Source organism: Rana temporaria, chromosome 11 (genome assembly GCF_905171775.1).
Source record: "Rana temporaria chromosome 11, aRanTem1.1, whole genome shotgun sequence".
Lineage (NCBI taxonomy): Eukaryota > Metazoa > Chordata > Amphibia > Anura > Ranidae > Rana > Rana temporaria.
The window spans coordinates 111,705,236-111,718,874 of NC_053499.1; the positions used below are offsets into that span (position 1 = coordinate 111,705,236).

Consider the following 13,639-nt stretch of genomic DNA (forward strand, 5'->3'; position numbering starts at 1 on the left):
TCCTACAGTTTGAGACACATTAGGGCTTGCGAAGGAAAGCAAACCTACCACCCAGCCATGCTTCGTGTGATGTTACAGTGCTTACACAGTAGGCCATTTAAGAACACCATGACGCAATGGGTTACCACAACTTGATTTGAAAACAGAGGAAGCTGCACCATCACATGATTAGTCTAAGTGGACCTGTAAGCACTCAGATGGTGGGATGCCATTTACATTTCTCACAAAGCTTCACATGAACTGAATACAAATTGTACATTAAATTCTGTCCACCGTAATCCTCCTGGAATTTTTTTTCAAAATCATGTTGCGGTTTTATTTTAATAATTTTCCGAAAACTTCTCTTGTTCAAATTTGAGAAGCCACATTGCCTTCCCCTTGCTGGAAAGGTCAAAGAGAAGATCACCTTTGGAACATGTTACATCCAGTTTTAGGGTGGAAAAAAGGGTAACATGTTCCAGTATCTGCACTTCTCCCCCCTCACTGTGGCAGCAGGCGGGGATATTCTGCTCGCACCCACTGAAACAATTTGAAAGCCACCCCCCTGTCCACGTAATTCAGTCATGGTTTCACATGATGCATCTCTTTTAGCAGAGGGAGGAATGATGAGGCAACCAGCTCTACAAAGTGCTGTGGCATGAAAAAGAGGGACTGACAAATAGCCCTAGTTAAGCCTTGCCCCACTTCCCATTAGAGAACAGAGGGCAATAGAGATAACTATCTGTATTAGTGAGTACCTTCAGCTGAAATAGAGACTGCTAAAGGCAGTATGAAAGGAACAAAGAAAAAACATTTGCTTAGCCAGAATAAAGTTTTAGGCTTTTAGCATCTTTTTGACTAAGGGCCCTTTCACACGTGGCGGATCAGTAATGATCCGCCCCTTGAACCTCCGCTTGCTCAGCGGGGATCACTCCGTTGATCCCCGCTGAGCCGGCGGATGACAGGGCGGTCCCTGTACAACTGTGCAGGGACCGCCCTGTCTTTTTTCCGCTCTCCCCTATGGGGGGATCGGATGAACACGGACCGTATGTCCGTGTTCATCCGATCCAACGACGGAAGGACAAAATAGGGTTTTCTTCCATCTGCAGAATCGGAGCATTGCCGGCGAGATCGGGTGTCAGTGGATGTTTATCCACTGACACCCGCGATCTCATAGGGACCAATGTATGTCCCTTTTTCATCTGCACACAGATGGATGAAAAAGCAGACATACGGTCCCGGAGGTGTGAAAGGGGCCCAACACATCACAGAAGACAAGCTGCTAACCACAACTCAAACTGGTATTAAAGCCAAAAGCAACCATTTATGCATTTGTTTTTTTTAGGCTTTCTTTTCCCTATTTTCCTCTGGTGATCTAGACAGCAAGTCTGTTATTTTTCATCAGAAACAGGTCTCTGGAAAATGTAGCAGTTAGAGGGTTGAAACAATTTACTGTTAACAGGGGTGCTTAGAATGATCAGCCTTTACAGTATTTATGTAAACAAACCTGCATTCATGTCTTGAAGGGGTTAAACCAGCAGCTGTAGGCATCACTCTGGTGCTTCAATAACTCTTGGCACCCACTAGCAACCAGTTATAATTTTCTTTTTCTTTTTTCTCAAGTTTATGGGACTCATTGATGCTTTTTGTTTAATCTTAGCTTATAATGCCACTGTTCATGAACTTTCAAGACTCCTCAGATAACCTGGCCTATCTTATGAAAGGCATACATATAGCTTTGTTTTCCCATCTTAGATGGCTCGATTGCCTTTGTATATCTTTTTTATTATTTTCCCACACAGCATTTTCTTGTACCAGGTTACTACTTTAATCTAAGGTCTCATTAATTATACTTTTCTTTACAGGTACTCGAGATTATATATTCCTGCTTGAAATGGGTTTTGATACTATTGTTATACCAAAGTTATATTTTATGCTATAGTTTATTGGTAGCTTCCTATATAACCCCTGCAGTTCTCCGGTGTTGTTCCTCCCCTAGGAACTTCATGCTGCCCCCCTTACCAACTTTAGACCCGTTTCTGATATGCAGGACTCTGTTGGTGACTCCGGAAACCTCTCTGGGAATTTTGAATATTCTCCCGAGAGGCTCCCCCACACCCTATTGTTCTATTTCAATTTGTTGCTTTTATGTTTACTTACTAGGGTAGTTCAAATCCATCATTTTATTTCTTCTTCTTTTGTCTCTCCGGGTGGTGGACTCTAATGCAACATTTTTTTCCTTTCTTAGATAAATCTCCACCAGCCCCTACTACAAGCCCTGTTAAATTAACCCTCCAACCACTATTTACTACACATGGTTTAGTGGATACTTGGCGGGAACTTAACCCTACCAGCAGGCGTTTTACGCACTATTCCTATCCACATAACTCTTTCTAGCGTATAGATCATATCCTTGTCCCATCCAGCATGTTACCAGAAATAATTTCTTATAAAATAATCCTGTTTCCATGGACCGACCATTGTGCAGTATTCACCTCCATAGCCTCCACAATCCCCAAGCGATACCACTTGGAGTACTAATGATTCTATACTAACTCACCCGTCCCATAGAACTGAAATAGAAGGAGCACTCTCTGAATACCTTTCATCCAATGATACTGAGGATATTTCCACCCTCACATTGTGGGAGGCCCACAAAGCTGTCATTCAGGGCAGATTGATACAACAAGCAACAGTACTTAAAAAAGAACGCAAACTTATGTTTGCGAAAGCTTGAGGCTGCATTTAATCAATCAATGCTACATGGCCTTTCAATCTTCCCCGAATGCCTTCAACAACTCAAAACCAGAGAAAGCCTGTCTTGACCTAGACCTTTTTTTGACTGATTAAGCAGATAAACTACTATGTAAACGCCAACATATCCAATATCTTAAAGCTAATAAACCTGACACTCCCATGGCTCGTAGTTTAAAGGTGATACAACACGTACAGGTGCCTATTAGATTAAAAACATCCCGTGACGCATTTACTATTAATCCAGTGAAATTACTAGAGGTGTTTAGCTCTAATTTAGCTAAATTGTACTTCCCTGCTCAAGACTTCGATAAGACAAAAGCAGACACCCTGTTTTCCAATATCAAGCTCCCTACCTTAGACCAGGAACAGTGAGATCTTCTTGAGTGTCCCATAACAGTGACTGAAGTTCAAAATGTCATAAAAATATTAAAACTTCACAAGAGACCGGGTCCTGATGGGTTCTCGGCATCATACTATAAACAGTTTGCACACATCTTAACATGGATTCTGACCAAAGCCTTTAACTCTATCCTTGGATGGACACCCATTTAGATCTGAAACACTGACCTCTATTATAGCAATGATTCCCAAGCCCCGTTCAGACTTTACCTCGTGGACCAATTATCACCCCCAGATCTCTCCTTAACCTAGACATTAAATTACTACAAATCTATAAGCGATTAAATTCCAAGTGTCCAAAAAAAAGTGTCCAAAAAAATCTTCTTAAACAATCTTGCTTGAAACCTTTAACCACACCATAGTGCTCAGTGACTCCAAGCCCAAAGGAATTGCGTTTACCAATAGAATATGCCTTGCATTCGCATGCTTGGCAATAGAGCTGAATAAATCTGATCCCACCAGTGTTCCCATACATCAAAAAAGGCAAGGAGAGAGGCGCCTCTGGGTGTAGTAGCTTAAAAACAATTTAATGGTTAAAAAACAAATACATGTGGTTGTTGCACTCACATTTGAGCAGTATGGAACAGGCACGTAAAGGTTTCTTTTAGGCTGGGTGAGCAGTCATCCGAGGAGGTAAGTTCCTTTTCCAGTCAGAGGGAGCGCTGTGCGGGGAGGTCACTATTTCATCCGAAGGATGGCATCCATGGGGATGTAGATGGTTCTCAACCCGAGGTCTGGAGCGCACGTGGAAGGCTGGCGAGGGCGGATGACGTCACTGGTATGCGACGCGTTTCAGAGTCTCAAAAACAGCTGATGGATTTTGCTGCTTACACTCCTTTCTCAAGCATAGCGGAGGAGGGGCACGGAACTAGTATTTATTGGTGTGGAGGGGGCGGAGCAAGGCGAAGGTGGGGCGGGACGGAATGCGGAGTAATGTGAAGGAAGGAAGTGTGGGCGTGAATCAAGGAGTGTCAATGTGTGAATAGGAGACGGGCGTATAGGACGAGGGCGGGCAATGAGAGATTGAGTTAGATCTAAACGAACGGGGGGAGGAGAAGGGGCCGTGAATGGGACTAAGGTGGAATGTGATGGGAAGTGTCAGAACGGGGAGAGGACGGGGACAGTGTTGGAGGAGAATTAAGTGTAGTGTGAACGCAATGAGGGACAATGATGGATAAGTAATGAATGAGGGTGTGTGGGCTGCACTTATATGAATAAAAATAATAAGAATAAAGGGAACTAGTGAGAACGATGTTTAGGTCACAAGTGCAGTATAAGTGGCAGGGGGGGCCATGTGGTGAGGAGTATGTGTGGGGAGCTGATATTATTGACTATGATGTGATGGATATATAATATGATTTAATATGATACTGACTGTAGGTGAATTTGATTTTAGTCAGTATATAGTAGCTGGAGGAATAAGGTGGGAGTAATGGCACTAATATGTGCCAATATACCATGGGGTAGGGTGTGGGTGGCTGAGGATGTAAAAAGGGGGGGGGGGAAGAAAGGGAGAAGGGGGGGGGGGGGGGGAGAAAAAGGGGGGGGGTTGGGGGAGGGACGGGGGGGGGAAGGGAGGGGGGCGCTGAAAAGGGAAGGATAGTGGGGGAAAAAAAGAAGAAGAAGTGGGGAAGGGGGGGGAGAGGGGTGGGGAGGAGACAAGAGACAGAAAGGGGGAGGGGGAAAGGGAGGGAGAGGGAATGAGGGGGAGGGGTGGGGGGGGGGGGAGAGTGATCCATGGGGTGTGCACAGTATATATACAACAACATGTGGATATGGAGTCCATAAGGTGTGCACAGTATCTGTACAACAGCATGTGGATATAGAGTCTAATTAAATGGATCCTTAGAGAATACAAAGATAAAAAATTGTCTACATACGCGCTAGGTGTTCAGAAGTAGAACAGCAGAGGATTCATATATACAGTGGTATAGACATACATAAATAAATAAATAAATATATAAATACATATACATATACACAACCTGCATAATAGTACGTAGTATATAGTAAAAGGAGGTATGAATGAAAGGTATAAAATTACGGATATGTACAGGGGGAGCGTATGTATGCCCGTGAACCTGTATTTGGGAGGGCAAATGTATAAAGGTATAAAGGTATAGTGATAAGTGGGTTATAGAATGGTGGCAATCTCAATGCTTTCGTTGATGCCACCCGGAGAGAGGGCATCTAGGGTGTATATCCAATACGTTTCCCTGGCGCATAGTTTTTTAAATCTTTCTGCTGGGGTGAAGATGTTGCTAATTTGTTCTATAACCCATACTGAGAGTCCTGTGGTTGATTGCTGGTGTGTGGTGGTAAAGTGTTTAGGCACACTATGGGGGTCGGTGCCGCCTTCTATGTTTCTTCGATGTTCCCCAAAACGTTGTCTCAGGGGTCGAATGGTGCGGCCCACATACAGCAAGCCGCAAGGGCAGGTGAGGGCATACACGACGAAGTCCGAAGAGCAATTGAAGAATTCCTTCAAATGGTAAGTTTTTTGTTTAGTTTGAAAGCTTTTTTGTCCATGTTTGACAAAATGGCATGTTTTGCATAGTGGTTTACGGCATTGGTACATGCCGACCAGAGGTATGAGGCAGGGCACAGCGGGTAGGTTTGGGGTGTATTTCAGTTTGCTGGGGGCGATTTTGCTTTTTAGATTTGGTGCTCTTCTGTAAATCACTTTTGGACGAGCAGGAAGGATCGATTTCAGATGAGGATCTTGTAGCAAGATATTCCAGTGTTTGGAAATAATAGCTTCCATATTTTTATGTTTTTGGTGGTAGGTGGTCAAAAACCTGGTGGAGCAGTCATCGGTGTTTTTCTTTGCTTTGGGGGTTGGTTTGTTTAAATAGTGATTGAAGGCATCTTCTATCAATTTTTCCGGATATTGTTTGTCTCTGAACTTCTGTTTGAGATTTTGGCTGAGAGTAATATAGTCGGAATCTTTGGTACAGTTTTGTCTTAGTCGACAAAACTGTCCTTTGGGGATATTGTTGGTCCAGTTGGATAGGTGGCAGCTCTTATAGTGCAAGTAAGAGTTACCAGCTGTAGGTTTTGTGTAGGTCTTAGTGCAGATGGTATGGTCTTCATGTCTCAACTCGAGGTCCAGGAAAGCCATGGTGAGGGGATCAGAAACAGAGGTGAATGACAGGCCGTAGGAATTGTGATTACAGTATTCTACAAACGGTTTGATGGAGTCGGTGGGGCCATCCCAGATGATAAGGATATCATCGATATACCTTCCGAAGAAGGCAATATGCGATGTAAAGGGGTTGTTATTGAAAATGTGATGGTTCTCCCAGAAACCCATCGCGAGATTAGCGTATGAGGGGGCAAAATTGGCTCCCATGGCAGTCCCCTGGATTTGCTGGTAGAAGGTGCCGTCAAAGGTGAAATAGTTATGTGTCAAGCAGAAGTTGGTGGCTTTGTGGATGAAATTGGCCTGGCGGGGGTTAAGTAGTGGTTCCTGGAGAAGGGATTGTTCTAGGGCCATTAGTCCGAAAGAATGTGGTATGGATGTATACAATGAACATACGTCCAAGGACAGCCAACTGTAGGAGGGTTCCCACTGGTAGTGCGACAATAGTTCCAAAAGGTGTGAGCTGTCACGTATGAAAGATGGTAATTGGGAGACTATGGGTTGGAGAAATTGGTCAATATAGAGACTGAGACCAGTGGTGACGCTGTCCATGGCTGCCACTATCGGTCTTCCTGGTGGGTCGGTAAGGTTTTTGTGTACCTTGGGTAGGTAGTAAAAATACGGGATTTGAAAGAACTTTTTTCGAAGGTAGGAGCTTTCTGTTTTGGTGATAATCTTGTCTTTTAATGCCTCAGAGATTAAGTCATATACCTCTTTGGCATAGTCCGTAGTTGGATCACTTTTAAGTTTTTTGTAGGTGCTATCGTCCGATAGGAGTCTGTATGCTTCTTTGAGATATGCATCTTTGTTGAGGAGTACGATTCCTCCCCCTTTATCGGCTGATTTTACTATGATGGAATCATCTGATATTAATGAGTCTAGGGCTTTTATTTCTGATGGAGTAAGATTATTGTATTTTGATGGAGAGCTACATAGTTTTGTCAGATCAGCGTAAACCACTCTGTAGAATGTTTCGAGATATGGACCTTTGGACTGATGGGGAAAGAATGTGGATTTTGGTTTTAATGTTGACTGGATAATCGGGGGTGAAGTGGCTGGGTGTTGGGTGTAGAGTCTCAGGAGATCATCTTCATCGGGGATCTCATTGCAATGTTCAGGAGAGTGAACAGAGAGGTCAATGATACTACGGGTAGGTGAAGTGAGGAGGATAGGCGGAGTAATGGGGTTGAGGTCATCTTTTTCTTGTTTAATGTGAAAATGTCTTTTAAGAGTCAGATTTCGTATGTAGTGGTTCAGATCCTTGAACAGAAGGAAAGGATTGGGGTGATTTATTGGTGCAAAACTCAAACCGCGACTAAGAAGAGAGGAGTCAGCTGCAGTAAGTGGGTGAGAGGACAGATTGAAGATTTTTATAGTTTCTGGTATTTTAGAGTGTTTGGACGATTGTTTTCTTCGCCCTCCTCTACAGCCTCTTCTGTGAGCTTTCTTTTTCGTGAGACTGAGGCTGGTGGAGGGCTGGGTACTAAAAAAGATGATGATGATGGTTGAGGTGGTGTAGCAGGCGTAATGTTTGTAGCGATGGAGGCAGTAGCAGGAATGGAGGGTTCCAGATCTGTGGTGTCCATTTGCTGATTATTGGGAGGTGAAGTGTGGTTGTAGGTAGTTTGAGAGCATATGGGTGGTATCAATAATGTAGTGGGAATGGCTGGTCTATTATAGAACTGATTAAGGGCTAAAATCAGCCCATTCTTTTTATCTTTGTTGGCTGTATGAATTTTGGTTTTGCGGGCACCTGCTGAATAAGCAGAGGTAGGTAGTGTATTTTGAATAATGGTGGTGGGGCACACCACCATTATTCAAAATACAACAAAGATAAAAAGAATGGGCTGATTTTAGCCCTTAATCAGTTCTATAATAGACCAGCCATTCCCACTACATTATTGATACCACCCATATGCTCTCAAACTACCTACAACCACACTTCACCTCCCAATAATCAGCAAATGGACACCACAGATCTGGAACCCTCCATTCCTGCTACTGCCTCCATCGCTACAAACATTACGCCTGCTACACCACCTCAACCATCATCATCATCTTTTTTAGTACCCAGCCCTCCACCAGCCTCAGTCTCACGAAAAAGAAAGCTCACAGAAGAGGCTGTAGAGGAGGGCGAAGAAAACAATCGTCCAAACACTCTAAAATACCAGAAACTATAAAAATCTTCAATCTGTCCTCTCACCCACTTACTGCAGCTGACTCCTCTCTTCTTAGTCGCGGTTTGAGTTTTGCACCAATAAATCACCCCAATCCTTTCCTTCTGTTCAAGGATCTGAACCACTACATACGAAATCTGACTCTTAAAAGACATTTTCACATTAAACAAGAAAAAGATGACCTCAACCCCATTACTCCGCCTATCCTCCTCACTTCACCTACCCGTAGTATCATTGACCTCTCTGTTCACTCTCCTGAACATTGCAATGAGATCCCCGATGAAGATGATCTCCTGAGACTCTACACCCAACACCCAGCCACTTCACCCCCGATTATCCAGTCAACATTAAAACCAAAATCCACATTCTTTCCCCATCAGTCCAAAGGTCCATATCTCGAAACATTCTACAGAGTGGTTTACGCTGATCTGACAAAACTATGTAGCTCTCCATCAAAATACAATAATCTTACTCCATCAGAAATAAAAGCCCTAGACTCATTAATATCAGATGATTCCATCATAGTAAAATCAGCCGATAAAGGGGGAGGAATCGTACTCCTCAACAAAGATGCATATCTCAAAGAAGCATACAGACTCCTATCGGACGATAGCACCTACAAAAAACTTAAAAGTGATCCAACTACGGACTATGCCAAAGAGGTATATGACTTAATCTCTGAGGCATTAAAAGACAAGATTATCACCAAAACAGAAAGCTCCTACCTTCGAAAAAAGTTCTTTCAAATCCCGTATTTTTACTACCTACCCAAGGTACACAAAAACCTTACCGACCCACCAGGAAGACCGATAGTGGCAGCCATGGACAGCGTCACCACTGGTCTCAGTCTCTATATTGACCAATTTCTCCAACCCATAGTCTCCCAATTACCATCTTTCATACGTGACAGCTCACACCTTTTGGAACTATTGTCGCACTACCAGTGGGAACCCTCCTACAGTTGGCTGTCCTTGGACGTATGTTTATTGTATACATCCATACCACATTCTTTCGGACTAATGGCCCTAGAACAATCCCTTCTCCAGGAACCACTACTTAACCCCCGCCAGGCCAATTTCATCCACAAAGCCACCAACTTCTGCTTGACACATAACTATTTCACCTTTGACGGCACCTTCTACCAGCAAATCCAGGGGACTGCCATGGGAGCCAATTTTGCCCCCTCATACGCTAATCTCGCGATGGGTTTCTGGGAGAACCATCACATTTTCAATAACAACCCCTTTACATCGCATATTGCCTTCTTCGGAAGGTATATCGATGATATCCTTATCATCTGGGATGGCCCCACCGACTCCATCAAACCGTTTGTAGAATACTGTAATCACAATTCCTACGGCCTGTCATTCACCTCTGTTTCTGATCCCCTCACCATGGCTTTCCTGGACCTCGAGTTGAGACATGAAGACCATACCATCTGCACTAAGACCTACACAAAACCTACAGCTGGTAACTCTTACTTGCACTATAAGAGCTGCCACCTATCCAACTGGACCAACAATATCCCCAAAGGACAGTTTTGTCGACTAAGACAAAACTGTACCAAAGATTCCGACTATATTACTCTCAGCCAAAATCTCAAACAGAAGTTCAGAGACAAACAATATCCGGAAAAATTGATAGAAGATGCCTTCAATCACTATTTAAACAAACCAACCCCCAAAGCAAAGAAAAACACCGATGACTGCTCCACCAGGTTTTTGACCACCTACCACCAAAAACATAAAAATATGGAAGCTATTATTTCCAAACACTGGAATATCTTGCTACAAGATCCTCATCTGAAATCGATCCTTCCTGCTCGTCCAAAAGTGATTTACAGAAGAGCACCAAATCTAAAAAGCAAAATCGCCCCCAGCAAACTGAAATACACCCCAAACCTACCCGCTGTGCCCTGCCTCATACCTCTGGTCGGCATGTACCAATGCCGTAAACCACTATGCAAAACATGCCATTTTGTCAAACATGGACAAAAAAGCTTTCAAACTAAACAAAAAACTTACCATTTGAAGGAATTCTTCAATTGCTCTTCGGACTTCGTCGTGTATGCCCTCACCTGCCCTTGCGGCTTGCTGTATGTGGGCCGCACCATTCGACCCCTGAGACAACGTTTTGGGGAACATCGAAGAAACATAGAAGGCGGCACCGACCCCCATAGTGTGCCTAAACACTTTACCACCACACACCAGCAATCAACCACAGGACTCTCAGTATGGGTTATAGAACAAATTAGCAACATCTTCACCCCAGCAGAAAGATTTAAAAAACTATGCGCCAGGGAAACGTATTGGATATACACCCTAGATGCCCTCTCTCCGGGTGGCATCAACGAAAGCATTGAGATTGCCACCATTCTATAACCCACTTATCACTATACCTTTATACCTTTATACATTTGCCCTCCCAAATACAGGTTCACGGGCATACATACGCTCCCCCTGTACATATCCGTAATTTTATACCTTTCATTCATACCTCCTTTTACTATATACTACGTACTATTATGCAGGTTGTGTATATGTATATGTATTTATATATTTATTTATTTATTTATGTATGTCTATACCACTGTATATATGAATCCTCTGCTGTTCTACTTCTGAACACCTAGCGCGTATGTAGACAATTTTTTATCTTTGTATTCTCTAAGGATCCATTTAATTAGACTCTATATCCACATGCTGTTGTACAGATACTGTGCACACCTTATGGACTCCATATCCACATGTTGTTGTATATATACTGTGCACACCCCATGGATCACTCTCCCCCCCCCCCACCCCTCCCCCTCATTCCCTCTCCCTCCCTTTCCCCCTCCCCCTTTCTGTCTCTTGTTTCCTCCCCACCCCTCTCCCCCCCCCCCCTTCCCCACTTCTTCTTCTTTTTTTCCCCCACTATCCTTCCCTTTTCAGCGCCCCCCTCCCTTCCCCCCCCCCCCCGTCCCTCCCCCAACCCCCCCCTTTTTCTCCCCCCCCCCCCTTCTCCCTTTCTCCCCCCCCCCCTTTTTACATCCTCAGCCACCCACACCCTACCCCATGGTATATTGGCACATATTAGTGCCATTACTCCCACCTTATTCCTCCAGCTACTATATACTGACTAAAATCAAATTCACCTACAGTCAGTATCATATTAAATCATATTATATATCCATCACATCATAGTCAATAATATCAGCTCCCCACACATACTCCTCACCACATGGCCCCCCCTGCCACTTATACTGCACTTGTGACCTAAACATCGTTCTCACTAGTTCCCTTTATTCTTATTATTTTTATTCATATAAGTGCAGCCCACACACCCTCATTCATTACTTATCCATCATTGTCCCTCATTGCGTTCACACTACACTTAATTCTCCTCCAACACTGTCCCCGTCCTCTCCCCGTTCTGACACTTCCCATCACATTCCACCTTAGTCCCATTCACGGCCCCTTCTCCTCCCCCCGTTCGTTTAGATCTAACTCAATCTCTCATTGCCCGCCCTCGTCCTATACGCCCGTCTCCTATTCACACATTGACACTCCTTGATTCACGCCCACACTTCCTTCCTTCACATTACTCCGCATTCCGTCCCGCCCCACCTTCGCCTTGCTCCGCCCCCTCCACACCAATAAATACTAGTTCCGTGCCCCTCCTCCGCTATGCTTGAGAAAGGAGTGTAAGCAGCAAAATCCATCAGCTGTTTTTGAGACTCTGAAACGCGACGCATACCAGTGACGTCATCCGCCCTCGCCAGCCTTCCACGTGCGCTCCAGACCTCGGGTTGAGAACCATCTACATCCCCATGGATGCCATCCTTCGGATGAAATAGTGACCTCCCCGCACAGCGCTCCCTCTGACTGGAATAGGAACTTACCTCCTCGGATGACTGCTCACCCAGCCTAAAAGAAACCTTTACGTGCCTGTTCCATACTGCTCAAATGTGAGTGCAACAACCACATGTATTTGTTTTTTAACCATTAAATTGTTTTTAAGCTACTACACCCAGAGGCGCCTCTCTCCTTGCCTTTTTTCTAGAAATTGGAACATGGTCTCTGTTCCCCTCTGATGGCAGCCCTGGAAGTATTTTACCCATCTCAATTTTTAACACAGACTTCTTGATAAGTTTATCCAAAACTGTCACATTCTGACTTTTATTACCATGCTGTGTTTATGCTGTATCTGACACCCAAGGTTTATGTGTACCTATGCGCATTATTTACTTGTCTCTGTTCCCATACATCAAAAGTTGCTCCACATGAAAAACTAAAAGTGGCTCCAATAGTGAAGTATATCAAAACTAATTTATTAAAAACAGTAAAAAAACCTTCACACGTTGCACTCACATTTAGCAAAACAAATAGAGGCACTTCAACAATGAACTCTGCAGTGGGCTCCAAGCCACAGACAATTTTGCAATAATAGAAGAAAGGTGTGTGTTGGATCCGCGCAGCGTAGAACAAACACAAAACAGCGTGTGGGGATTGCTGGTGGAAAGAACTGCTGCCCCTACTGATTTACTACCACTAAGTGGAGTAAGAAGAATGAGAAAAAGGGGGGGGGTGTAGGTATGGCGCTGTTCTGATGAAGAACCAGGGAATAGATGTGGTGTTTTCCCTAGCTATGAAAATTGTGTGATACAATAAAGCGTTGAGTGTTAAAAAATAATATGAAGCACAAAAATTAAAATTTAAAAATAAATATGTATATGTGTGTTAGACCCTCGGCCGGGTGTTTGCTGGTTCAGTATACCCTCGGTCGGGTATTGATAGGTGCTAGGCTAATGCTGCTTGTGAATGTGACAGCAAACCTCAGTGAACAAAGGACAACATCAAACACAATGGGTGAATAAATGAATATACCCCTTGCCAGGTGTTAGACCCTCGGCCGGGGATTCAAATAAAAAATTTATTAAGGAAATGTAAAAAGGATGCACAAATAAACCTTTAGGCTTCATTTCCATGGACGTTTTTACAGCCACTTTTCTGAGCGTTTTTTGCAGCTTAAAAACAGCTCTCCATGTTAGTCTATGGCCTCATGTCCACCATGACGTTTTTGAGCTGTAGATGGCTGAGCCGTTTTTAAGCTGCAAAAAAACCCCAGGACCAGTGCGTTCTGAACCTCCAGCTTTAGAGCTGTAAAAACGCCAGACCTTAAAAAACGCTCAAAAACGCTTTTT

At 43.9% G+C, this 13,639-nt stretch overlaps 1 protein-coding gene across 3 annotated transcripts in view; it reads right to left on the minus strand.

Moving 5' to 3' along the window:
* Positions 1–13,639, minus strand: part of PC (pyruvate carboxylase) — a 671,516-nt gene that overhangs the window by 358,585 nt on the left and 299,292 nt on the right. The window lies entirely within an intron of this gene.